The 27,460-nt window shown below is 42.1% G+C and overlaps 1 protein-coding gene across 1 annotated transcript in view; it reads left to right on the top strand.

Annotated features, from left to right (window-relative positions):
• Positions 1–27,460, top strand: part of MYOT (myotilin) — a 1,852,166-nt gene that overhangs the window by 1,605,691 nt on the left and 219,015 nt on the right. The window lies entirely within an intron of this gene.

Raw genomic sequence — 27,460 nt, 5'->3', positions numbered from 1 at the left:
GGCTTCTCATGATCTGAAGATTGGGTCCTTAAAGACTTTGACAACCTGAGAAAGTTCTCACAGCAGGGCTGACAGTTCCTGCCAGTTGGCAGGTGATGGCAGCAGAAAGTACATTCTCCCCTTTCTGGGTCAGGACAATTGTATGTGCTCCATAGATCTTCAGGACGCGTACTATCATATAAAAATGGACAGACGGTCCAGGAGATTTCTACACTTCTGGCTAGGGGCCAGTCATTACCAATTCAGAGCTCTGCTCTTTGGTCTCACCACAGCCCCCAGGGTGTTCAGCAAATGCATGGCAGTGGTCACGGCTCACCTGAGATGTCTAGGATTCCAGGTGTTTCCTTATCTGAATGACTGGCTCCTCAATGCTACCACCAGGCAACAACATATAGAGGCACGAGATTACACCATTACATCCTGTGCTCAACTAGGCATCACAATAAACTTCGAAAAATCTCTTGTTGCCCTGTCAATCTATTACATACATAGGAGCAGAGTTAAACACAAGGAAAATGATTGTAAAATTGCCTCAGGAAAGACTTTCCATTATTCGAAAACAAGTGTCACTTCTCCTGAGGAGCAAAAGAATTCAAGTCAAATATGTTCTTCAAGTTCTAGAGTCCATGACAGCAGCCACTCTTCTAGTTCCCTTAGCACGCTTTCACATGAGAATCCTTCAGTGGCTTCTTTTCACACAATGGTCCTTTCAGGAATTACCCATGTCTCACATGATGCTAATTACAGAATCTTGCAAAAGACACCTTTCCTGGTGGATGGTCTGTCTACTAGTTACTCAGGGCATACCTTTCATGGAACCCCATCCAGTCACCACAATGACCACGGACGCTTCCCTGATAGGGTGGGGGGGTATTATCTAGGGAAGACAGTCCAAGGCACTTGGCGACCTCACGAGTACCACTTGCACATCAACGTCCTGGAGATGAGAGCAGTGCTCCTAGCATTGCAAGCTCTTCAAGACTCTCTCCCTGCCAGGACTATTGCAATACCGGACAATATGTCAGTGGTTTGGTACATCAACAAACAGGGCAGAACTAGGTCTTACCCCTTGTGCTGAGAGGCCCTCAGACTGTGGCAATGGGCGATTTCCTCCCAACGTTTTCTGATAGCAAAGCATATCCCTGGGAATTCCAACGTAATAGCAGACAGGCTCAGCAGAGCTATCCTCATGCCTTATGAGTGGTCTCTGAAACAGGAAATTGTGAATCTTATTTTCCACAAATGGGGCCAGCCTTGCTGCGATCTCTTTGCCACTCCCCTCAACAACAAATGCAGCAGCTACTTCTCCCTTGTTTCTCCTCCAGGTCAGACACCCAGGGACGCTCTAGTCCACGATTGACCTCAGGAACTCCTTTATGCATTTCTCCTCTTTCCCCTAATTCCAAAAGTCATTCAGAAAGCACAATTGTTGGGTTGCAAATTGATCCTCGTTGCCCCCTATTGGCCTCGACAGATTTGATTTCTATTCCTTCACCCCCACCTTCTAGCCCAGCCTTGGAGTCTGGATCCAGTACTGGACCTCTTGATTCATCAGTCAGGTGGGCTACACCAATCCCTCCAATCTCTCAGGCTCACAACTTGGTTATTCCACTTCCAGTCCTAGCCAGGCTCCCTAATATTTCCCCAGCAGTGCATGATATTATTGTTTCCTCCCATAAGACAAATACAAGGAAAGTCTATGCTAGCAAATGGAAAAAATTCTCTTACTGGGCAGAATTCAGGAATTTAGATCCTTTTACAGCTCCTGTACATGAGATTTTGGACTGCCTAGCAGAACTGTTTCATTCTGGTGCAGCGGCTGCTACCATCAGAGTACAACTGGCTGCCATTTCAAATTTTCATATCGGAGTTTCTAACTCCAGCATAATGTCTCACAAACTCTGTACGTTCTTCATGAGAGGTACATCTCTACTTAGACCCCAGTGAAAGAGCCACTTCCACCTTGGAATCTCAATTTGGTTCTCGCCTCCTTGACACTGCCACCCTTTGAACCAGCAGCATCATGTTCCTTGAAATTTCTCTCTTGGAAAACTCTTTTCTTAGTTGCTATTACTTCTGCCAGACGTGTTTCAGAACTTTATGCACTATGTGTTCACCCTCCATACCTAGTTTTTCACAAAGACAGAGTTTCCCTGAGAACCAACCCATCTTTTCTACCTAAAGTTTGTTCAAAACACAAGTTGAATTGGGTCTATATTAGAACATCGAAGTTTCAGAACTTAGAATGTTCTAATATTGACCTAATCGAAACCGTAAGACTGAAAATTTAGAACAGCGAATTTTTCCTAGGGAAAAAAATTTGCTGTTCCAAAACACATACACACAACACAAACACACCAAACAAACAGCAATCCACACACATACACCTAAAATCTTACATCTAAACCTAAACTAAACTGTACATACACCACTATCTACCCACTTACCTTAACCAAAACCCTAACCCTAAGGTCTGTCACTATTGCACACACACATCACCCACACCTTAACCCTAACTCACCTATCCCACTGTAACCCTCACGTCCATGCATTTGCACACTTACCTGACCCGAGCCCTAACCCTAACTCACCTATCCCACCCTAACGCTCACGTCCACACAATCGCACACTTACCTGAACCCAACTGTAACTTTCCACTACAGAGCTGAAAATAGCGAAGCGACAAGAATGGACAACCAAATTCTTTTCCTAGGAAAGAATTCAGTTATCTAAAACTTCATTATTTTCAGCTTTCGCTTATTAGGTGTCAATATTAGAACATTTGAAGTTCTGAAACTTCGATGTTCTAATATAGACCCGTTGAATCAATCCAATGACCTTCCTGTCTTTTTCCCCTAATCATTCCAACAAGGCAGAATACAGATTACACCAATTGGATGTGCATGGACAACTGCATTTCTATCTCCATAGAACTACAGAGATAAGAAAATCATATCAGTTGTTCCTTTCATTTGCTAACAAATAAGGCCTTCCAGTTTCTAAAGTGACATTGTCAAAATGGTTATCAGACACCATAGCCCATACCTACCATTTGCGACAAAAAGATCTTCCAAAAAAACCCAAAGGTTATTCAACCAGGTCAGTAGCTACTTCGGTAGCGTTTCAATCTAGATTGCCCATAGATTCAATTTGTGCAACAGCTACTTGGGCAGATCCTCATACATTCATTTCTCATTACAAAGTAGATGTGGTCTCCTAGGGCAGGGCTTCCTTTGGTTCCACGGTTCTGAACAGTCTGTTCCAATGAGCCACCCAGGATTGAGGTGCTAGAGACGGTGTCCCATCCAGCAAGAATGAAGGCGAAATTGGACAACTTAACATAAAGAAGTTCTGTACCTACCATAATGTTCCACGTTAGTTGTCCTTCATCTCACCTTCCTTCTTGCATCCCTCCCTCTGTCCCCCTTCCTTGAGGATTGAGAGGAGTTTCTCAATGGTTTCACTGACTAATTTGTTTTGTTATTAGTTGCTTCCCAACCAAACCATGACAATTAACTGTATATCCAGGTCGATTAATGGATTATTTTCTGTAATTATGTATAGTGTGAGCTATCTCAAATGAGATCTGGGTAGCTGACACTGGGCATTCTGGGATAAGGGGTAGCCTCGAGCCAGTAAAGAGCTCTCAGGCTATAGTAAGTGGCTGAGTCGGAGCCGAAGATCAGCTCCGAACCCATCCAGCAAGAAGGAAGGCGAGATAAAGGACAACTAACATGGAACGTTATGGTAGGTACATAACTTATTTTTTTAAACTGATGAGTTTAGCACTGACGAAGGGTATATCCTGAAAGCTTTGCAATGGTGTGTTTTTATAATAAATTTTAGTGTGAACATGTCTATGTCTTTTTTTATTTAGGTTCTATAAGGTACCAGATGTATGCAAGTTTTTGTACAAATGCCCTTCATCTGATCCAGTGGTGATTTCTGTGTCTACTGACAAGCCTTCTAGGCTGCTGCCCTCATCTAAGCTTCTTCCCTCAAACAAGGACAGTAGAGATATGGAGAGGATTGGTATGAAAGTTTACACTTATGCAACCTTAGCCTTTGGGGCTATAAATTACTAGACCCATATGACAAGATACATTTTGTCTCTTTTTTTCTTAGATTGGGAAGATTGTCTCTGACATCCCAGACTCTTAGAGTAATGCCTCCGCTCATTCCTTACTAAGTTCCACTTCTTATGTTAGCTGCACTTTATAGATTGATGGACATGATGCAGTTGACACCTCTTCTAGGGTTGCTGCCTCTGGCTTTGTGATGAGGCACCAATCCTGGTTCTGGCTTCATGCTTTGTCAGATGATATTAAAGCAAAAATCCTGAATGCTCCTCTAGATAACCAAAACTTTTTTGGCACTGCTGTGGCAGAGCTCTTTAAGACTTTGTAGGATCAGGATAAGGTCATGAAAGATTTGAAGCACATCTTTTTTTCTTCCATTCTCAAGTTTCAGAGGAACTTAAGACTGCCTTTATGTTTAGTCTGTCTAGACAGCCTTCCAAAACTAAGGAGGCTCCTAGTCATGTATTTTCTGATAAGCCTACTCAAACGCCTAGGCCCTAAAAGCAGTCCTTTCCTGACATGTCTGCAGCCGTCTGTCCTTTGGCCCTCCCTTCCTCTCGGCCAGGTTCCCTTGTCTCTCAGGCTTTTTGTGTCTCTCTCAGTTTGGGAAAAAATCACCACAGACTCATGAGATCTCTCCATTATCAAGCAGGGTTACTTTATGGTGTGGAAAAAACTTCCCTCTTTCTTCAGTATCCCTCAACCTCCTGTAGAACAACTCCCTGATTTTCCAGGAATAGTGCAGATCTGTTCAACCAGGGTACCATTCAACTGGTGCCACAGACAGAGAGCCGTCTAGAGTTTTATGCCAGAATGTTTCAGGTCCCCAGAAAACAGGAGTCTTGGAGACCTGTCCTGAATCTTTTCTTTCTGAACACTTTTCTCATAATGCAATCCTTTTGAATGCTTTCTCTTCAAACCATTTCCCCTGTTGCATCCCCAGGCTTTTCTAGTTTCCTTGGATGTAAAGGAAGCCTACCTTCATATTCTTGTCCACCTCCTATTCAGGAAGTTCTGCATTTCTCTGTTTCTTCTTATTTTCAGTTCTCTGCTTTGCCCTTTGGGTTCTCACTGGGACCAAGGTTATTCCCCAAAAGTCTAGCTCCCGTGGTTGCCTTTTACAGGCTTTGGACATTCAGATGTTTGCCTACCTGGATGACCTCTTGCTTCAGGCCCCAACCCAAAACAAGCTAGTGCAGCATCTTCATTTTACCCAGATTCTTTGCACAGCTTAGTGTTCACAGTCAACCTTCAGAAGTCCATGATGACTCCATCTCAGGAACACATCTTCCTAGGCTGCAGGATGCAAACTGTTCTCATGCTAGCCTTTCCGCCATCAAGGTTCTGTCTCTGACATGTAATTTTCTTTCCATACTTCCCCTGTACTGTCTTCAAGCCATGAAGTTTCTAAGGGCTCTGGGGTTCAATGCTTCTACCATCCCTGTGCTTCCCTGGGCCAGGCTTCCATCTCAGATCAGTGTGGCTTCAACACTGCCAGGAACTTGACTGTCTAGTTACTCTGCTCCCGTGTCTCAAACTGGAACTTCACTGTTGGATTCAACAGATATCTCTCAATCCGGGTGTTCCCTTCCAACCTCCTCAACTGTCCCAAAAACTCTTCACAGATGTCTCAGTGCTGGAGAGGGGAGCTGCTTTAGGCACCCTAAAGGTTCAGAGTCTTTAATCCCCTCAACAGAGGGCAGATCACATCAACAGCAAGGAAATGAGGGTTGTCATTCTGCCTCTTCAAGCTTTCCACTCGTTCTGGGTGCCAGGTCCTTTGAAAGTTTTTATAGACAACACCATAGTCAAGTAGTACATCAACAAACAAGGGGGCAAGGGGTCTTGCCTTCTTTGCAATCTAGCCCTTCAAGCCTGGGAAATAGCCATCAATTTACATGTGATGCTACAGGCAGTCTACATACCTTCAGAGTACAGTCTTTGGTAGATTCTCTCAGCAGATCCAGGACACAGCCTCACAAGTGGATGATTCACAAATATGTTTCTAGACATAGTTCAGTGTGTTACTCCTCAAGTGGATCTCTTCTACCTCCCCTCTGAACACATTCTGTTTCAGTGTTCCAAGTTGTCTGGCTTGGAAAGTGGATACCATGTCTTTCTCTTAGAAGGGAGTGCTCCTTTATACCTTTCCTCTCCTTCCTCTTCTTCCCAAAGTCCTTAACAAGATCAAGGACACTCCAAAAATCCTGTTTGTGACTTCATTTTGTCTCATACAGCACTGGCTCCCCATATTATTCCATATGGCCAAGGGCAATCATCACAAGTAACCTCACTGCATGGACCTTCTCACACAGTACAAAGGATCTCTTATCCATCCTGACATTTAACAAAAAAAGTGTTATACATAAAAAGTACAGTTGTGTACACTTACCATAAATGTAGATGTTTGAGTGTATTCACTGTCGCAGTCATTACATTTGGGTTATCTGCTTGCAGGTAGCCCTCAGTCGGCCTGATTAACAAAGTCTTGGGTCCTGCGTCAGCTGCTGTCCCTTCTTCCATGACGTCAGGTTGCCAGTGGTATAAAACATGCAGCTGACGCCATTACATCAGTTTTTCTTGCCCCAGATGTCAGGTGCCCCCCTAATGGGAAGCAATTAAATATAAAAATACAATGATATACCTCCAACAACAAAGCAAATACACCAAAAAGCTTTTAAGCATAGTAAAGGAAAGTAGAGGTATAACCAAAAGAAGTTAGGGGGCTGGAGGGAGGGTAGCCAGGACTTACAGTGAATACACTCGAACATCTCTGATCAGTATTAGCAAAAAACTATGGGCACTCATAAAATCGTCTAAGGCCAGCTTTGAGAGAAAAATTGCACAGGACACTAAGATTAATCACAAGGATTTCTTTAGTTATGTTAGGAACCTGGGTGGGAATTCCCAGATATGCTCAGAATTAGTCCAAAATGACAAAAAATACACCAAGCCCACAGACATTGCCAACATCCTAGCTGACAGGTTCAGTGCAAACTTCTCCCCCCTCTCCCCACCAAAAGGGCAAATATCTATCCCAACAGAGTGCTGACCCCCTGACAACTCAGATGCTCAGGTAAGAGCCGCCCTCTCCAAAGCAAAAAACACAGCATCAATGGGACCAGATGGTGTCCCAGGCTGCGTCCTACATGAACTCCAAGAAGAGCTAAACCCAAACATAAAACTACTGTTCAATCTTAGCCTTACTACAGGATATGTACCCAAAGAGTGGCGTACAGCAACAGTGGTCCCTCTCCACAAAGGTGGTGCCTCAACGGATCCTGGAAACTATCGCCCCATAAGCCTGACTAGCTTGCTCTGCAAAGCTATGGAAAGGATCATCATGGACCTCATAAATAAAGATATTGGGGACCTACAGACACTGGATCCTACCCAGTTTGGCTTTGTTAAGGGCAGATCCTGCCTCTTAAACCTGGTCGATTTCTTTGAAACAGTCACCAAGGCCATTGGCGAGGGGAAGGTGGTCCACACAGCCTACCTGGACCTCGCAAAAGCCTTCGATACAATACCCCACTCGGGCATTATAGATAAGCACACCAGCTTAAATATAAACCCTATGTCACTAGATGGGTTGCAAACTGGCTCAAGGACAGAACCCACATGGTTAGAATTGCTGGAGCCATGTCAGACTCCAAACCAGTTACAAGTGGCGTCCCACAAGGCTCAGTCCTGGGACCTCTCTTGTTCGGTATATATTTTTCGGCGGTACAGGCCAACATGGAAGGACTGTGGCTGACCAAGTTCGCAGATGACTGCAAACTGGGCGCCATAATCAACTCTCCAGCCGACACAAGCATCCTCCAAAAGGGCCTCATAGAAACAGACAACTGGTGCCAGAGCCACGGCCTCAAGCTAAGCGTAAAAAGTGTATAGTCATCCTTTGGCAAAACAAAGTGCCCACAAATTACCACATAGGTGGTAATCCATTAAGTACAGAAGAAGTCATTAGGGACCTGGGGACCCAAGTTGATAACAATCTCATTTGACAACCACGTGGCCAAAGTGATTAGAAAAACATTTTTATATAGCCCACCTAATCATGAAGGATTCACATCTAGATCAGGGGAGGTCATCGTGCCTCTTTACTCATCCCTCATCAGGCCCATAATTGAGTACAATGCCCCTTTGGGATGTACCTTACCAGACATCTGCAGCAACTGGAAAGACCCCAAAAGTACCTCACCAAGAGGATCAAGGGCTCAAACAGATGCCATATGCTGCCGGTTAAAAACTCCAGCTCTACTCAGTGGCATACCGCCTGTTCAGAGGTGATCTGTGCCTGACGTATAAAGCCATGTCCAACCCGGAATTAATGGACATGCTGCACCTCAGAAAATCCAAATCCCATTGAGCTACGGCGCTCGAGACTTGAACCTCAGCACTGGAAATAAATAGGACATGCTGGAGGGACAGATTCATAACCCAGAGGCTCCCTTCACTCTGGAATAAATCCCAGTCAGGTTAGGCAGAGTCCCACATTGACTCTCTTCAAGGAATCTTGATGAGTGGATGGGAGATCGTGGGTTTACCCGGCATCACTTCTGTGTCACTCTTAGACAGAGGCACAGTATACTAACCTCAAAAAAAGGCATAGCAAAATTAATTTAAAATGGGTGGCGAAAGCCAAACACACTCTGGCTAGGCTTATAAATGCCCTAGGGCAGATAGCCTAGTATGAACCTATGAACCTATTTATGGTAAGTGTACACAACTGTACTATGTTCTTTGTGTTTCACTGATGCAGTCATTACATTTGGGTAGATTCCCAAAGCTATGGTTGAGAGGAGGAATTTAAATAGCATTAGGACCAGCTATAAGGCCCTGCAAAACTGCAGTGGCAAAGCCAGCTCTGGATTTAGAGAAAACTGACAGATGATAATGCTTGGTGAAGGTATGTACAGAACTCCAGGTAGCAGCTTCTAGGATGTCCCTGGTAGGTACACCACTAAGAAAGGCTGTAGAGGTAGATGCAGCCCTGGTGGAGTGTGGTCTGATCCCCTGGGGGATAGGTTTTCCATGGTGCTTATAGCAGAAATGAATGCAATGGCCTATCCATTTAGAAATGGTTTGCTTTGAAATAGCCTTCCCCTCTGCCCGTGCAGCAAATGCCACAAGCAGTTGTTCAGATTTCCTTTGAGGTTTAGTCCTGTCCAAGTAGAATCTTAAGTTGTCTGTGCACATCTAAGGAATGCAGTATCCATTCCCCTTTGTTTTGTGGATTGGGAAAGAAGGTTGAAAAACGAATTAACTGATTAAGAGCCACACTGAATACCACCTTGGGTATGAAGGATGGATTGGTTCTGAGGGACACTCTGTCCCATGATAGATGATGAAAGGCTCCACTGCCATAAGAGCCTGTAATTCAGATACTTTCTAGCTGAATTGATTGCTAAAAGAAAGCTGTTTTCCAAGAAAGAAATTTTAAGTCCACAGTAGCAGCTGGCTCGAAAGGAGGTAGAGTTTCTCCAAAATAAAGTTAAGGTCCCAGGCTGGGGTTGGAGCTCTCCTGGGTGGTGTCAAATTTTTGGCCCCTCTGAAGAACTGCTTGAGCAGTGGATGAGAGAAGAGGGGAGGTTCTGTGTTATAATGAGCTGAAATGGCTGAGGCGTGGATTTTAATGGAGGAAAAGACAGGCCCTTGTGAAGCATCTCAGTTAAGTATTGTAAAATCTGAGGTAAATTGGGCGCTGCTGTGCTCATCCCTTGAGACTGGTTCCAGGCACAGATTCTTTTCCATTTTTCAGCATAAGATTTTCTAGTACTAGGCCTCCTTGCCACTAAAATGATATCCGTCACAGGTTTACTGAGGGATGGCAAAGGAGAGATTAGGTAATTAGCCAGGCTGCAAGGTTCAGTGTTAGAAGCTGAGGGTGCAGAATCTTCTCCTGCTGGGACAAAGTACAGTTGTGTGCACTTACCATAAATGTAGATGTTCGAGTGTATTCACTGTTGCAGTCATTACATTTGGGGTAATCTGCTGGCAGGTTGCCCTCAGTCGGCCTGAATAACAAAGTCTTGGGTCCTGCGTCGGTTGCTGTCTCCTCTTCCATGACGTCAGGTAGTCAGGGGTATAAAACATGCAGCCGACACCATTTTAACCAGTTTTTCATGCCCCAGATGTCAGGTGCCCCCCAAATGGGGAGCAAAAGTATATATATAAACTGTAAATATATAAATACACCTTAGAAACATAACATTTACCTTCAACTTAAAGCAAATACACCGCAAAGGCTTTTGAGTATAGTGAAGGAAAGAAAAAGGTATAGAAAGGGGGCTGGCGGGTGGGTAACCCAGACTACAACAGTGAATACACCCGAACATTTACATTTATAAGTGTACACAACTATGTTCTTCATGTTTTACTGTTGCAGTCATTACATTTGGGTAGAATCCCAAAGCTATGGATGAGAGGATGGAACTAAACAGCATTAGGAGCAGCTGTAAGGCCCTGCAGGACTGCAGTGGCAAAGCCTGCCCTGGATTTAGAGAAGAGAGGTAAATGATAATGCTTTGTGAACTTATGAACTGAGCTCCAAGTAGCAGCTTCTAGAATGTCGCTGGTAGGGACCCCTCTGAGAAAAGCTGATGAAGTAGAGGCAGCCCTGGTGGAATGGGGTCTGATCCGCTTGGGCACAGGTTTACCATGGTGCAAGTAGCAGAGACGAATGCAATGGCTTATCCACTTAGAAATAGTCTGCTTTGATATAGCCTTCACCTCTGACCCTGCAGCAAATGCTACAGTAGTTGCTCAGACTTTCTTAGAGATTTTGTCCTGTTTAAGTAGAATCTTAGTTGTCTGTGTACATCCAATGAATGCAGAATCTGCTCCCCCTTGTTCTGCGGATTTGGGAAAAATGTTGGCAGGTGAATGGTCTGGTTAAGAGCCACACTGGATACCACACCTTAAGCATAAAAGGATTGGTCCTGAGAGCCACCCTGTCTGGGTAAAAAATAATGAAAGGCTCCACTGCCATGAGAGCCTGTAGTTCTGAAACCCTTCTAGCTGAAGTGACTGCCAAAAGAAAAGCTGTCTTCCAAGAAAGAAATTTTATATCCGCAATAGCTGCTGGTTCAAAAGGAGGCAGGGTGAATTTTTCCAGCACAAAATTGAGGTCCCATGCAGGAGTTGGGTACTCTCCTGGAGCGCCTTAAATTTTTGGCCCCTCTGAGATACTGTTAAAGCAGTGGATGAGAAAAGAGGGAAGGCTCTGTGTTGTAATGAGCCGAGATGGCAGAGGCATGGATTTTTATTGATGAAAAAGATAGGCCCTTGTCAAGCATCTCAGTTAAGTATTGTAAAATCTGAGGAATATTGGGCTTTGCTGTGTTTATTCCTTGTGCTTGGTTCCAAGCTCTGAATTTCTTCCATTTATCCGCATAAGATTTTCTACTACTAGGCCTTCTGGCTTCCAAAATGACATCCATCACATGTTTACTGAGAGATGTGGTTTGAATAATTAGTTGATTAGCCATGCTGCAAGATTCAGACTTTGGAGCTGAGTGTGCAGAATTTGATAGTTCTGCTGAGACAATAGGTGAGGTGTTTGAGGCAAGTACCATGGAGGAAGGTGTGACATATTCCTTAGAAGCGGGTACCAGTGTTGGCAAGGCCAGTCTGGTGGAATTAGAATCATTTTTGTTTTTTCCTGTCTGACTTTTAGTAAGACCTTGGAGAGTAGAGGAAGAAGGGGAAAGGCATAGACTGATAGGTTTTTCCAGCTGAAGGATAGAGCATCCACTTTCCATGCTTTTTTGTGATGAGTTCTTGTGCAGAATTTGTCCAACTGATAGTTTTGGGGAGAAGCAAATAGATCTATGTCTGGGCTCCCCCATTTCTGTGTTAACATGCTGAAGATTTGCAGATCCTGTTTCCATTCATGCGGGTCCATAAGATTTCTGCTTAGGACTTCTGGCAGAGTATTTTGCTTTCCTGGCAGGAATTGAGCTTGAAGATGTATTTGGTACGTCAAGGCTGTGTTCCGCAAGGCCAATGCTAGTCTGCAAAGGGGGTAGGAATGGGTACCCCCCTGCTTGTTTATGTACCACATAACTGTGGTGTTGTCTGTCTTTATCCGTAGTTGTCCTGGATGAAGTAAGTCCTTGAAGGCTGTCAGAGCATTCTGAACAGCTAGCATTTCCTTCTGGTTGATATGTAGATGCATTTGGTTTGGGCTCCGTTTGCCCTGAATGCATGTCCCTGCCAGGTGGGCCCCCCAAGCATAGTTCGATGCGTCTGTAGTTAGGGTTTGGGTGGCAGGGGGTAGAGTGAATGACAGTCCCTTGTTTTGGTGACATGTCTCTGCACACCAAAGAAGCTCCTGTTGTAGGCAGGGAATTAGAGGAATCATTGTTTCCAGGCTGTGACAATGTCGACTCCATAAGCTTTTTAGGTACCATTGAAGTTTCCTCATATGCAGTCTCGCATATGGAATTAGTAGAATGCAGGATGCCATGAACCCCAAAGCCTGCAGAATTTGTCTTGCAGATAACTGGGTTTTTGTTGCCATTTGTTTGAAGTATGTTGTCAATTACATTTGTTTGTCTGGCATGAGGTAAGCCATCTGGGCAGTTGTATTCAAGCTTGCACCCAGGAATGTAATTATTTGAGAGGGTACCAGTTGTGATTTCTTTTTGTTTATAGTGTACCCTAGGCATGCTAGAAGCCTTTTTACAAATGCCAGATGTTGAAGAAGAGTGTCCTTGTCCTCTGCCTGAATGAGACAATCATCCAGATAAGGATAAATTTGAATGTTTCTTTGTCTGCAGAATGCAATTACTGGTGCCAGGCACTTTGTAAAGACCCTGAGCGCAGTAGATAAGCCAAAGGGCAGTACAGAGAATTGTAATGCAAAAAACCTGCTTTGAAGTGGAGGTATCTTCTGCAAGATTCCCTTATTGGGATATGCAGGTATGCCTCTTTTAAGTCTAGAGTTACCAACCAGGCATTCTTGCCTAGCATAGGCAGTAGCTGTTGTAAAGTCAGCATTTTGAATTTTGGAATGTCCAGCAACGTGTTTAGAATTGATAAGTCCAGAATTGGACACCAAGATTTGTCTTTTCTGGGTACCAGGAAAAGTCTTGAATAAAAACCTTGTCCTTTTTCCTTTTCTGGTACCGGTTGAATAGCCCCCATATCCATGAGGGACATGACTTGTTTCTGGGCCTCTGCCCACTGGTTTTGTAGCAGATCTGGCCATCCGTTTGGAATTGGCAAAGTATGGAAATTAAATCTGTACCCCTGGGATACTATGTTTAATACCCACTTGTCCTGGGTTATTAACTGCCAATTTTGAGCATGAAGTGCTAGTTTCCCCCCAAGGGGGCTGCCAAAAGATAAGTGCTTGGAAATGGTAGAGGAAAGTCATTGAGACTACTTACTGTAGGGTTGTGCTTTGTTACCTCCAGATTTGGAGGTGGAGTCACCCCACTGCTTTGACCTGTACGATCCCTGTGATTGATATCTGGAGCCTTTGGAGTGCCTAGGTTTGCCCTGAGTGGCTCTGTTGGACACAGGAAAGGACCAATTCTTAGTAGGCCAGTGACTACTGAACCTGGGTGGCTGCACTTGCAAGAAATCTTTTACAGTTTGCATAGATTTAGCTTTGTCTTCCATTTTCTTTAAAACCTCTTCTGCCTTATTACCAAACAGACTATCATGCTGTAAAGGGGCATCCAACAATTCAGCTTTAGCATGATCAGGCAGATTTTGCTCCTTGAGCCAGGCATGCCTTCTTATCACAGATCCAGTTACGGCGGCCCTGCAAGAGGCCTCCAAGAAATCAAAACCACATTGCAAAGTATGCTTTCCAACCTGTTCTGCTGAATGCAATAAATCCTGTAACTCTCTATTTTTCACACAATCAGAATTAAACATCATTTTCTTTTTCAGTAAGCCCATAACATGCTGTTGATATTTAAGCATATGAAACTGGCAGTTTAAAGCCCTGATTGCCAAGGTTGCAGACGTATGCACCTTCTTACCCCATCTATACAGCGCCCTGGAATCTCTATCAGAAGGGGTAGGATTTTTGGCTGTAGAAGCCTTAACAACCCTTGGGACCCTGAGAAATAATCTCAGTATGAGCAGCAGGATGTTTGAAAAGAAATTTCTGGGAGTCAGGAACCCTGTAATATCTGTCTGGCTTACTAGGAGCCGGAGGCAGGGAATCAGGATCCATGCTTGATTCCGAGAACACATCATCAACAATGTCTAATAAAGGAGGTATTGCCAAAGGCCTGTGCTGAGGGAGAAGAAGGAAATCTCTAAGCCTCTTTTTTGAAGTCCTGACTCTCCCAGTGAAAATGTTCCCTTAAAGTATGCAAAGTCTCTCCAAAAGAGTAATCCTCAGGAGGAGATGCAGATGGGATGGATTCCTCTGCATCAGAATCCTTATAAGGTGGAATAGAAAATTCCTGATCAGGAGGGGAATCAGAAGAAATGAAAGCCTGATCTGAAGATTCATAATCAGTGCCTTGCCTAAGCCTCTTAGCAAGGGGGGGGTTGAGAACCCCTGATCAAGGTAATTAAATCCTCGGCCATTTTGATCATTTGTTTTTAGGCATAGGGGCCTGAGCACGTGACTCGTGCGTCGGGTTTTAGACATAGAAGTCGTTTTTGACCTGGTTTTTGTTGATGGCGTCAGTTTAATATAATTGAGGCCTGAAAACACCCTCAGAAGCCGGTGCCTGCTCAGCGGCTCCAGACCCATCCAAGGGAGAGACATCCGCAGGTCCAATACTTTGCAAATCTCGCAGCATACCGGACTCCGAATGGGTCTCGGTAGAGGCCTGCGACTCAAAAGTAGCGGGTATCTGGGGCTGCAAAAGTGCCTCACTGAGTACCGGAAAAAGGCGACTGGCTTAGGAGAAGCTTTGTCATCGGTTTTGGACCTCGACGGTCTGTCTCTGTCTTTTTCCTTGTGTTTCTTGTGAGCTCCGGTAGTCAGATTGATTCATAGGTTCATAGGTAGGTACTAGGCTATCTGCCCTAGGGCATTTGTAAGCCTAGCCAGAATGTGTTGGCTTTCGCCACCCTTTTAGACTAGATTCTCGAGCCTCTGTCCAGCAGGGCCATAGAAGTGATTCCAGGAGTAAATATACTATTTCCCATCCACTCATCAAGATTTCCTCTTGAAGAGGGTCAGCAAGGGGCTCTGCCTAACATGAACCAGGATTCGATTACAGAGCGAGGGAAGCCTCTGGGATATGAATCTATCCCTCCAGCATGTCCTATTCACTGTTGTGCTGAGGTTTAAATCCATTTAATTATCGACCAGTACGTACAGGATGTTAGAGGTGGACCGGCCTCATTCAAACTGGAAGAACTTGAATTATTATGGCAGATTAGACTTAATGCCTTTAATCATCCAGGGTTGAATGAGGCTTGTTCTATATCCTGTATTCTTAAATTAAATAGTTTACGTAGATGGATATGATTTTCAAATCAATTAGTTTATTTGGTCTTATAAGTATTTCACATTGTGTATATTTGTAACATATTCTTTGTAGAACTATGTATTAATTCATTTTAACTTTTTTATTGTATCTTAGATATGAGTGAATGTATTATAGTGTATTTGTAAGTTACTGTAGTTTTAATTTGTTAATTAGAGTTCCCGCATTTTTTATTCAAAAGGACTTTGTTTTTTCACTTGTGTTTATGTTCTGAAGAAGTTTGCAGTTAGACAAACGAAAAGCGCTTAATCTACTGTTTTTTTTGTTTGAAGTTAGCTGGTGCTTATTCATGAACTTTTGTGGTCTTCAGCTGTTTCTTGGTGCTATTTTGTGGATTAAACTCCTTTTCCTGGTCAGCGAGCTGGTTTGTCTTATCTTGTTTTTTACTAGTTTTTGTGCCGTGCGTTGTTTTGGGTTTTGATGGCGTCTGACATACCGGCTCTTCCTGGCTTGGATTTACAATCGGGTCAGCCTGTGACCGCTTCTAATGATGAAGCTAGTTGTTCTTCAGCACCTGATGTTCAACAAGACTCACCTGGAGACCCTATGTTTTTTGGTGGTGACTGCACCAACGCTAATTCTAAAAACTTTTTTTCTATTTTATTAAATAGAATTGATTCCATTTCTAAAAGACTGGACATTTTGGATGCTAAACAGACTTCTTTAGCTAACGCTTTCTCAAAGCCGGTGAACCAGTATACGGAAGTGCGGGATTTAAACTCTAGTGCAGATGGTTCTGAACAGTTTAATGGAGCCCAGCATGTCAGATGCGTTGTGATAGTGGATTCAAATGTGCGAAGTAAACGGACAACGAATTCTGAGCTGAACTCTAATGATTCCAGTTCTATCACTCAGGGACAGCGTTTTATCAGTCTAGACACACCGGTTAATCCATCCTTGAACGCTATTGTACCGGCATCGTCATTAGAGGGCTTTCCAACTATATTTCAAACCGCACCACCCAGTGGAACTATTCAACAAGTACCTCCGACCGTCTCTCAAAATGCCAGGTTAGTAACTAATTGCTTGCAAAATAGAGAAGAAAGCAGTTTTTCGGTCTCGGCGTGGTTGAATAAAGGTTTTGATTTCGGATGTGAGCAAGATACACACTGGCAGTCTGGTAATCAACATGCCGATAATGTGGCCGTAACTGACATAGTTGCTAATCTTAAATTGTTAGACAATTTACTTCTTAAATTTAAGAAAACGCAACTTTAGGTCGCATATTTAAAAGAATGTTTGCAGCTTAAAATCATTCCTAAAGGCCTGCGTAAAGTTCAGTATCCCACAGGCCTTGTTAAGGATTCTGCTTTTCATATTGACCTAACAAACCTTTTTGACAAGCATGGGTTTGAATTGATGGAAGTTATGATCAAGCATTATGCTATTATGTCTGACAACATTTTGGGTGTAGTGCAAGACATTGATAATAAAGTGACCAATGACATTCAATTTGAGAGATACAAGTTTGACTACAACAGGACTTTTTCAAGTATTAATCAGCATCTCTCTAAATTGAATAGTAACAAGGTAATAAAATTAGAGCGTGACAGTCTAGCGTACAAGAAGGGTCTTGCTTATCCACCTCCTCCACCAGCACAAATTTGGCAATTGGGGTTTTCTTTGGCTGACCTGTCTTCTAATGAGCTTCAAGTCAGGTTTGGGTTAGATTCTTCACCTGTCGAGCAGACAGTGGCTCATATGTGTGATCAGGGTGACCAGCAACCCGACAATCCATCGTGTTCGGGGAGCACACCACTTCTGGTTCATGAACCTTGTCAGGATTTACCACGAAGGAGTGAAAGACGTATGAACACTTCTAGAGTTAATTACAATTATAACTCTAGGCAATACAATCAAGGTGTCCAACATGATTCAGCGGGTTGGTCTAACCATTCCCAATGGGATTTTCGCAATTTCAACTCAATGGGAGTGAGGCCGAAGTTCCCAAAGGTTCAGAAACCATCAAGGTGATGCAAATTCCCTTGAATGTTGAGGTTCCTTTTACCGAGTGTTTGGAAGAACTTAATTCACCCTTGTCTTCACCACTTTTGTCACATATTAGTTTATCACCTCTTTCATCGGGTGACTCTACATTTATTAAGTTGACATCAGATGCACCTGGCATGAATGGTTTAGAGTTAAGAAGTGACAGTGACGTTCTTTATGACTCTGCTGAATCCCTTGTTGCTGAATCTATTATTGAGAAACCTGACATTATCCTTAACAGTGGTAATGACTTTAAGGTTTACAACTTTTCTGACTGTTTATTGTCAATTGACCTTGTGGACTTTCTATCTAAAGGTCACACTTATGTACCTTGGTTTAACATGGACATATCTAGAACAATTTTAGAGCTTAAGGTTTATATTAGAAAATTGAATCTAGGTATTTTTTTCATGGGTAATAATGTTTTTTCTGAGGATAGCCAATACCATATTGCAAGTACATTTAATCCACCTTTGCACCCCCTTCTTCAAATGTACGAACAAATATGTGAACTTGACATGAGGAACTTGGTTTGTACTAAAAAGACTATCAAGGGTAATTTTTCAAGTTCAGAAAGAGATTTTCTGAATTTTATACAAACTCAGAATGTTAGAGTTTGTAAACCAGATAAGGGGGGCGGGCTTGTAGTTTTTGATAAAGAAGACTACATAGCCCGGATGTTAGTTTTGCTCGACGATGAGGCATACCAAGCCAGTTCTAGATCTGAAACTAATAAGGCATACAGCCTCATAAAATCTTGTTTATACGACCTGTTTATTGAAGGTCGTATTGACCAAAATTTGTTAGACTACACATGCACACTGTTTCCGAGATTTCCAACATTATTCGGAATACCCAAAATTCACAAGGATACAAGGAATCCTCCTATGCGTCCGCTCATTGATGGGCGAGGTTCACCAACCTACGCCATCTCTAAGGTAGTGGACGATATTCTACAGAAATACGTGGCGTTAGAGACCCAGATTTGTAAAGACTCATGGTCCTTTTTATCTAAAATCAACGAGTTACCTTTTAACAGTGGATACAATTTCTTAACAATAGATGTCAAAGATCTTTACACCTGTATCCCTCATGACATTGCGTTGGAATGGGTGGCTGACATTATGAAAAAACATGGTGCTTCTTTGCCTGACATTTCTCTTACATCAGAGTTGTTAGACTTGGTTTTAACTAATAATTGTTTTATGTTTGACAGTAAATTTTATTTACAGAAGATAGGTTTAGCCACGGGTTCCCCATGTGGAGCCAGTGTGGCTAATTTAGTCATGGCACGCTGGGAATCTCAATTCATATTTTCGTCTCCTTTATTTGATTCCATGATTTTTTACACCCGTTTCTTGGATGACATTTTTATTCTTCTTAGAGGTGACGTGAGTGTGGCAGTTGACATTATCAACACCTTTAATTCCTCTACTAATTTTTTGAAGTTTACTTTTACATTCGATACCCAATCTATAGCTTATTTGGATGTTTTGTTGGTTAAGGACTTTTCTTTATCTTGTTTTACTGCTCAAGTCTATAGGAAACCAACATATTCCAACTCATTTTTACATTTTTCAAGTTGCCATCCATTCCACCAGAAGAGATCTGTCGTTAAAGGTCAACTCGTTAGGGCCTCATGTATTTGTAGTCTCGATGTTGATTTTCATAATGCATGTGATGTTTTAAGACACATGTTCCTCCATCGTGGATATCCCGAGTGTTTAGTTGATCAGTTAATTGAGGAGGTTGGAAGGAAGAGAGAGTCTAAGCACTTTCAACCCCTTTTGTGTTGTAGTCCCCCTGTACAGGATGAAACACCACTTGTAGTAGAAAGTTTCACATGTCAAGATGCTTCTAGTTTGGTTCCAGAGAAAACTTTTTTACGTTCATTTATTACAGTTTTTAATGCACAGTCAAAATATATTGTTGAAATTTTATCGAAAAATTGGGGTTTATTTAAAAATAACCCTTCTATTTTTGATATCCTTGGTACTAAGCCCAGTGTTGTTTTTAGTAAGGGTAGGAACATCAAGAATTTCCTTGAGAGTAGTAATAAACCTTCTTCAAGACTTATAGGTATCCAATAAAAAACGAACAGTAGAAAACTAGTAATACAGTTGCAAGAAGCACTACAGTTCACCACACCACTCTTCCAGATAAATAAATAAATGCTGTTTATTCCATAAAAAACGAACCCAATACATAAAGCACTAAGCGCTTTCACCCAGTTTCTCAAAAAACTACTTATGGAAATGAAATCATTGATGCCTGGTTTTTTATGTGCATCTAACCTGAACTGCCAAAGACATTCCTTCATTTCTAGCAAGTTGTTTATGTCACCTTCTTTGTTTGTGGTTTCAGGCACTCTATCTATAAACCAGGCATCAATGATTTCATTTCCATAAGTAGTTTTTTGAGAATGAAATCAAATACTATTTAAAGCTTCTTTTATTTTTAAAAACAATTTTTAAGCTAATTATATCTATTTATACATATACATTTATTTAAACATTTAAATATTTAAATATTTATATTAATATTTATTTTATTGTGTAAATATTTATTTGTTTTTTAAGAATTGATTTTATGAAATTCTATGATAAGCTTTTTAATGAAGTTTTATATCTAAGACCTGTTCACACAAGATTATTTCAAACCTGTTTGTTGTCATTGACAGAAGTTTTCTTTGAATATGTATATATAAACACATGTTTTTTTATATGCCTTCTAGATAGTATAGAAATAAAAAGCCTATACACCTGCAACAGCAGTGTGTTTTTAAATGTAACTATTAATGCATTTGTTAAGGGTTTTTTTATTTTTATTTTTATGACTGGACGAGTTCAACAATTATTTTATTTCATTTCTGAATGTCAACTATTAATGTTTTGTTAAGTTATTGGCATTGTCATAAATAGTAAGAAGTTTATGAAAAAGATCTTTATTTTATGTTACTATGGCATTAAATTATACAATTATATTATTTACAGATTAAATGAAAGTTAATTAACTATTCAAAAGTATTTAAGGAAAGCTGCTCCACAAGATAATTACTCTGAGGAAACCTGGTATGAAACTGGGTGAAAGCGCTTAGTGCTTTATGTATTGGGTTCGTTTTTTATAGAATAAACAGCATTTATTTATTTATCTGGAAGAGTGGTGTGGTGAACTGTAGTGCTTCTTGCAACTGTAAGACTTATAGGTATGTTTAAGTGTGAAAATTGTAACCAGTGTCGACATGTCAACTGTACTAACCAATTTACGATTAACGGTTTTTGTTACAGGTTAAAATCTAAGTTTAACTGTAATAGTAAATTTGTAGTATATTTAGCTACATGTTCAGATTGCCACGTATTTTACGTAGGCAAGACCGAGCGGCGTTTGAGAGATAGGGTTTATGAGCACCAATATGCAATGTCTCATAATAAACCGGACAATGCTTTAGCTAAGCATCTTCAGTCTTATTCTAATCACAAATTTAAATTTTTAATTATCGACCAGTACGTACAGGATGTTAGAGGTGGACCGGCCTCATTCAAACTGGAAGAACTTGAATTATTATGGCAGATTAGACTTAACGCCTTTAATCATCCAGGGTTGAATGAGGCTTGTTCTACATCCTGTATTCTTAAATTAAATAGTTTACGTAGATGAATATGATTTTCAAATCAATTAGTTTATTTGGTCTTATAAGTATTTCACATTGTGTATATTTGTAACATATTCTTTGTAGAACTATGTATTAATTCATTTTAACTTTTTTATTGTATCTTAGATACGAGTGAATGTATTATAGTGTATTTGTAAGTTACTGTAGTTTTAATTTGTTAATTAGAGTTCCCGCATTTTTTTATTCAAAAGGACTTTGTTTTTTCACTTGTGTTTATGTTCTGAAGAAGTTTGCAATTAGACAAACGAAAAGCGCTTAATCTACTGTTTTTTTTGTTTGAAGTTAGCTGGTGCTTATTCGTGAACTTTTGTGGTCTTCAGCTGTTTCTTGGTGCTATTTTGTGAATTAAACTCCTTTTCCTGGTCAGCGAGCTGGTTTGTCTTATCTTGTTTTTTACTAGTTTTTGTGCCGTGCGTTGTTTTGGGTTTAAATCCATGGAGCATGTAGCTCTAATGGATTTGGCTTTCTTGAGGTGGAGCATGTCCATCAATTCCGGGTTAGACATGGCCTTGTACGTCAGGCAAAGATCGCCTCTGAGTAGGCGGTAAGCAACTGAGTAGAGCTGGAGTTTCTTTAGTCGAGCAGCACAGGGCATCTGTTTGAGGCCCACGATCCTCTTGGTGAGGTACTTTTGAGGTGACTCCAGCTGTTGCAGGTGTCGGGTAAGATACATCACAAATGGGGCGTTGTACTCAATTAAGGGCCTGATAAGCGATGAGTAGAGGGGCACAATGACCTCTCGATCTAGATGTGAACCCTTTTGTGATTAGGTGAGCTATATAGAAGGTTTTTCTAACCACTTTGGCAATGTGATTGTAAAGGAGAGGTTACTATCTACTTGGGTCCCCAGATCCCTAATTACTTCTTCAGTACTTAGTGGATTACCTCCTATGTGGTTTGTGGGCACTTTGTTTTTCCCAAAAGGATGACTATGCACTTTTTGGCATTTAGCTTGAGGCCATGGTTTTAACACCAGGTATCAATCTCTGCAAGACCCTTCTGGAGGATGCTTGTGTCGGCTGGAGAGTCGATTATGGCTCCCAGCTTGCAATCATCGGCAAACTTGGTCAGTCACAGTCCTCCCATGCTTGCCTGTACCTCAGAGAAGTATATACCAAACAAAAAGGGTCCCAGGACTGAGCCCTCTGGGTTGCCACTTGTAACAGGTTTAGAGTCGGACATGGCACCCGCAACTCTGACCATTTGAGTTCTATCCTTGAGCCAGTTTGCAACCCATCTTGTGACATATGGGTTGATATTTAAGCTGGTAAGCTTATTTGTGTCGAAGGCCTTTGCGAGGTCCAGGTAGGCTGAGTGGACTACCTTTCCCTCATCTATGGCTTTGGTAGCTGTTTCAAAAAAGTCAGCTAGATTTAGGAGGCAAGATCTGCCTTTAACAAAGCCAAATTGGGTAGGGTCCAGTGTCTGGAGGTTCCCAATGTCTTTGTTTATGAGATCCATGATGATGCGCTCCATAGCCTTGCAGACCAGGCTAGTTAGGCTTATGGGTCAATAGTTCCCGGGATCCGTTGTGTAGCGGGATTACTGTTGCTGTACGCCATTCTTTGGGTACATAATCTGTGGTAAGGCAGTGAGTTTATGTGAGGGTTTAGTTCTTTTTGGAGCTCATGTAAGATGCAGCCCGGGATACCATCCGGTCCCATTGATGCTGTTTTTTTTACTTTGGAAAGGGCTGCTTTCACCTGTGTGTCTGTGATGTCTGGGGGGCTGCATTCTTCTGGGATAGACACAGGCCCTTTTGGGGGGGAAGGGGGGGTAAAGTCTGCGCTGAACCTGTCTGCCAGGATGTTGGCAATGTCAGTGGGTTCAGTGAATTTTGTGCCATTTTGCACCAGCTCAGAGCAGATCTGAGAGTTGCCACCCAAATTCTTGATGTAGCTAAAGAACGCCTTGTGATTATCTTGGTGATTTTTCTTTCGAAGTTAGCCTTTGATGATTTTATGATGGAGCAAAGTTTCTTGCTAATACTTATCAGGGATGCCTTCCCTTTTTGGGATTTTGCTCTATCATGTAATAGTTTCCTCCTTCTGTTGTACAGCTTATTTATGGCCGGGGTCAACCAGACTGGTCTCCTGTTTTTGGAGGAGTGAGTCTTGGTTTTACTTGGGATGGCACGATCCAAGCATTCCTGTAGGTGCTCATAGAGTGCATTTGTAAAGGATTCTGTGGTTTGGATAGCATTTTCCATTTGCCTGGGGGCTTTGAAACTTTGCACCTCAGTCTTGAGAAGTGTGAAGTTTGCTTTTGAGAGATTTTTCACAGTGGTTTCCTTGGCTGGGGGTGGGGTCGGGATGTGGATGTCCATTGTGATTAGTTTGTGGTCTGATCTTACCAACGAGGGGTATACCTCTGGTGTGGAACAATGATCCCCCATGTTGGTGATGACCAGGTCCAATATGTTGTCCCCTCTTGTGGGAGTGGTGACCAGTTATTCCATGGTATTTGAGTGTATAAACTCCAGGAACCACTGGGCAAAAGAGTTGGGACTTGAGTAGTTTTCCCAGTCAATGTTTGGGTAGTTGAAATCCCCCAATATCATGGCGTTTGGTGAGACCTTCATATTCTCCAATGTTCTAAGGAATGCCGAGTGGGGGTCCTGAGACAAGGTGGGTGATCTGTAGCAGGCTACAAACTGAAAAGAAGTTCTGCCCAATGTTAGTTGCACATGGAGGGTCTTCGATGCCTCGTGCAGTGCCACTAACCTGGAGATGTGGGTATCCTTGATTAAGATGGATACTCCCCTGCCTTTAGTATTTTGGTCTGAGTTCTGCAGCCGAAAAGTATGGTATGAGTTGAATCCTGGTAGTGCTGGGGTGCTCTCTGGAGCCTTGATCCAGGTTTCTGTTACTGCACAGATATTGATTTTCTCCATAATGAGGAGTGCCTCGAGTGCGTGCATCTTGAGGTTTAGACTTCTGGCATTGAGTAGCATTACCCTTAGTTTTTTGTTTCTGGTATTGTCTATGGAGGTGGGTTTGTCTTTTGAGCCTTGCCTAAAAAAGGCACTATGGGGGTGGCAAGAGCCTTAGCCAGTATTCGAAAACCTAAGGGTGACAGGTGCAAGCTGTCCTTGGCAAAGCAACATGGCTTGTCAAGCATGTCATCCCAGGCTGACAGACACTGGATCCCCTTTGACTGACACCAATAGCTTAGCCAATTGTTAAAATTGATCATTTTGTCTTTATACTGTGGCATCATTCTTGGTGAGGGCAAGATGCTACTCAGGGTCATACCGGCCTGGGCTACATGATCAGAGAGCTCCTCTATGTCTCTTTTCATGTAGTCCAGGGAGGTACGTTTCAGGTCATTCACGCCAACATGGACAATGACAGAGTCATATTTGTACCTGCTGTGGAGAGACCTGAGTGCTTGTGTTATGTGGCAGATCCTGGCACCCAACAGGCAGCTTACAGTGACCTTCTCCATGTTCAGTCTAGTGAGCGGGACGTCAGTATGCTTAACAATAGAGTCTCCTATTACTAGTGTATTAGGTGCATTATTTAGCCTTAAGGGCTGCTTCTGTGTTGCACACTGACTTTGTGAAGTATGTGATACGTGAAAGTTGTTGTGGGGTAGTGGTTGCCTGGATGTCTGCTTTGGAGGTCTCTACTGCTTTGGCAGATTTTTATTTAGAGCCACCGAGTATGTTTTTGTGAGTATATGTGTCATGTTTGCTGATGCGATTGGTGTATGTGAGACTGGTTGTGTGGTGCGAGTGGTTTCCTTCTCCTCCTGACTGACTGTGCCAGTCTTGGTTTGAGAGAGCTTGGCCTCCAGTTTGGCTGTATAGTTGCATCTCTCACATACATTTGAGTTTGTTGGAAGGAGGAGAGGGTTGTCTGTGTACATAAGGCAATTGTAAAATTGCCTCAGGATTCCCAGATTCACCAGCTGGACTGGAGAGTATACCTGAAACTGCACTTTGGACATGCCTGGATAGTTAAAAAACTGATTTATTGATTATCCGGAATGGAAGAATAGGGAGCCTTGTACTTCTGGGTAGTAAAAGGGGGTGTAATGCTATAGTTTGTTAGTGCTTACTGAGGTAATTGAGCAAGTGCTGGGCTGTAGAAGCGAGGTAGAGTGCTTACTTTGAGAGATAGACTTGTTCTAAGGGAAAAATTGAAGAGCAGACTTTGTGGAGCCGGGAACAGTTTAAAACAGCTTAAATGGCGCTGCGCAACGTTATGTGATGCTGCTCGGTGCACAACATTGCGCAAAACCATGCAAATGCGGGTTTTAAGGCAGGGAGCTTGTAAGAGATAGGAATTAGCCCAAAACGGCCAATAAGCTACTAGTTGCTGGGCTGAGACCACTCCTCCAGGGACAGATAGGCTGTTCAAAGCTCCCCACTCTCACTGGTGAACAGAGAAGCTTCCTCCTATTCAAGTAAGGATATGGGCAACACAGGAACTTATACCACAGCCCAGAATATAGCAAAACCTGAAATCTGGACTACTCTAGTTTAGAAAAGGCGGGAAACAAGGATATGTTTTTGTTTTTTTTTTTTGCTTTTTTTCAACAGAACAACAGTAACTTAACAGGAAACACTGTAAATGCTTTAAACAGGCTAGCGCACTTGAGTGTGTAGCCTACAACAGTTAAACAACACAAAAATGACAACATTTCAGGGTAGTTAAATCTTGAACCAAAATATTTAGAAGCAAAAATATACCGACACTTAATAGTATGTTGGTTAAATTTAGCACAAAACCGACAGCAAGGCACGTTGTGATCAGGGCCTAGGCAAGGAATACAGTACACATGAAAATCCTTATGAGGTATTTGCTTCCCACAAGTAATGCAATTATTAACTTTTACTGACATAGGTTAGGAGCAAGAAAAAGTTTCCCCAATGGGGTACTTAGCTTTAGTTTGAAGACTTTGGATCTGAAACTTGAAAACGAAAATTTCAGGAGTCGGCCGACCGGCACTTGCGAACTGCTTCTGCTTCGGGCAGTACACGGCAAGAAAGACTGATGTAATGGTGTCGGCTGCATGCTTTATACCCCTGACTAACTGACGTCACGGAAGATGAGGCAGCAACCGATGCAGAACCCAAAACTTTGAAAATCAGGCCGACTGAGGGCTACCTGCAAAGCAGATAACCCAAATATGATGACTGCAACAGTGAAACACAAAGAACATCTCCTTGCTGTGAGGTGATAGTGGTTCTCCCAACACCACTGCACCACCCTTTTTAAAATATAACTTTGTGGGCTCTGTTCTATAAATTATTATGTGACTTTTATTCAAAATACGTTAAAAAGGCAGAAAACACAATAACATTTACCACCTGTTCTACAGACTTCCACAACTGATTACATGTGACACAGTGCTGTGGTGGTTAGTGCTGGTATTTTAAACTCCAGAGCATAGGGTTCAATCCTGACCTTTTGTTACTGTGTGGACTTTTCTAATTCTGTTCACATCTCCATGGTTTCTGCATATTGCTCTTTACTCCAACCTCCAAAGGCTGTTTGGCATGACTAACTTATACGTTCTCCTGACGATTAAAGCCAGGACCTGGTGCATGTGCAGCAGATGCAACAACCACTGCACTGCAGAACCCAAATTACTCTGTCTGCTTAACAAATGATTAAATACGGTAAAAAAAAGCAGTTGTATTCAGGCAGTAATATAAAATCTTTGTCTAATTATCATGTATCATCGTTGTACTGCACTGAATGGTCATTCATTTACTCACTGTAAAATGTCACTCCACATTTACTGACAATAAAATAAATTATTTTAATGCCATTGCAAACTTCTGTATGTTTACAAAACAGGCACATTTCTCTTTGAAAAATAAAACAATGTTAAAGTTAATACAGACTACTGTAACAACTTCATGACAAAGGAAAGCATGCAGTAGGTGGGCTGTTATACTCCTTTTTCTGTCTCTGTGTTTTATGGTACTTGACATCAGATGTATTTTAAGGGCTTCTAGAAAGTAAAAAAAGTTAATATTAAAATAAGTACATTTATAGATAAATAACCAGCTGATCCAGCTGTATATTAATCAGGACATGAATAAGTGACAGCCCTCGTACAGTTAAGTCAGTACCTTGCATCCTTGTATCATGAGCTGTAGGTACTCAAAAAACGTAAAACCTAGTAACATTTAATTTGTTTTGCTAGCAAAACTATGTTCAAATTTAAACAAGACTGTGGCTGAACTACCAATGACCTTGTCAAGTACAAGTACATGGCTTCACTTGAAC

Source organism: Protopterus annectens, chromosome 4.part0 (genome assembly GCF_019279795.1).
Source record: "Protopterus annectens isolate FY-2018-M chromosome 4.part0, PAN1.0, whole genome shotgun sequence".
NCBI lineage: Eukaryota > Metazoa > Chordata > Ceratodontiformes > Protopteridae > Protopterus > Protopterus annectens.
Note: the sequence above shows the minus strand (reverse complement) of the source record. Positions and strands in the feature narration are given on the sequence as shown.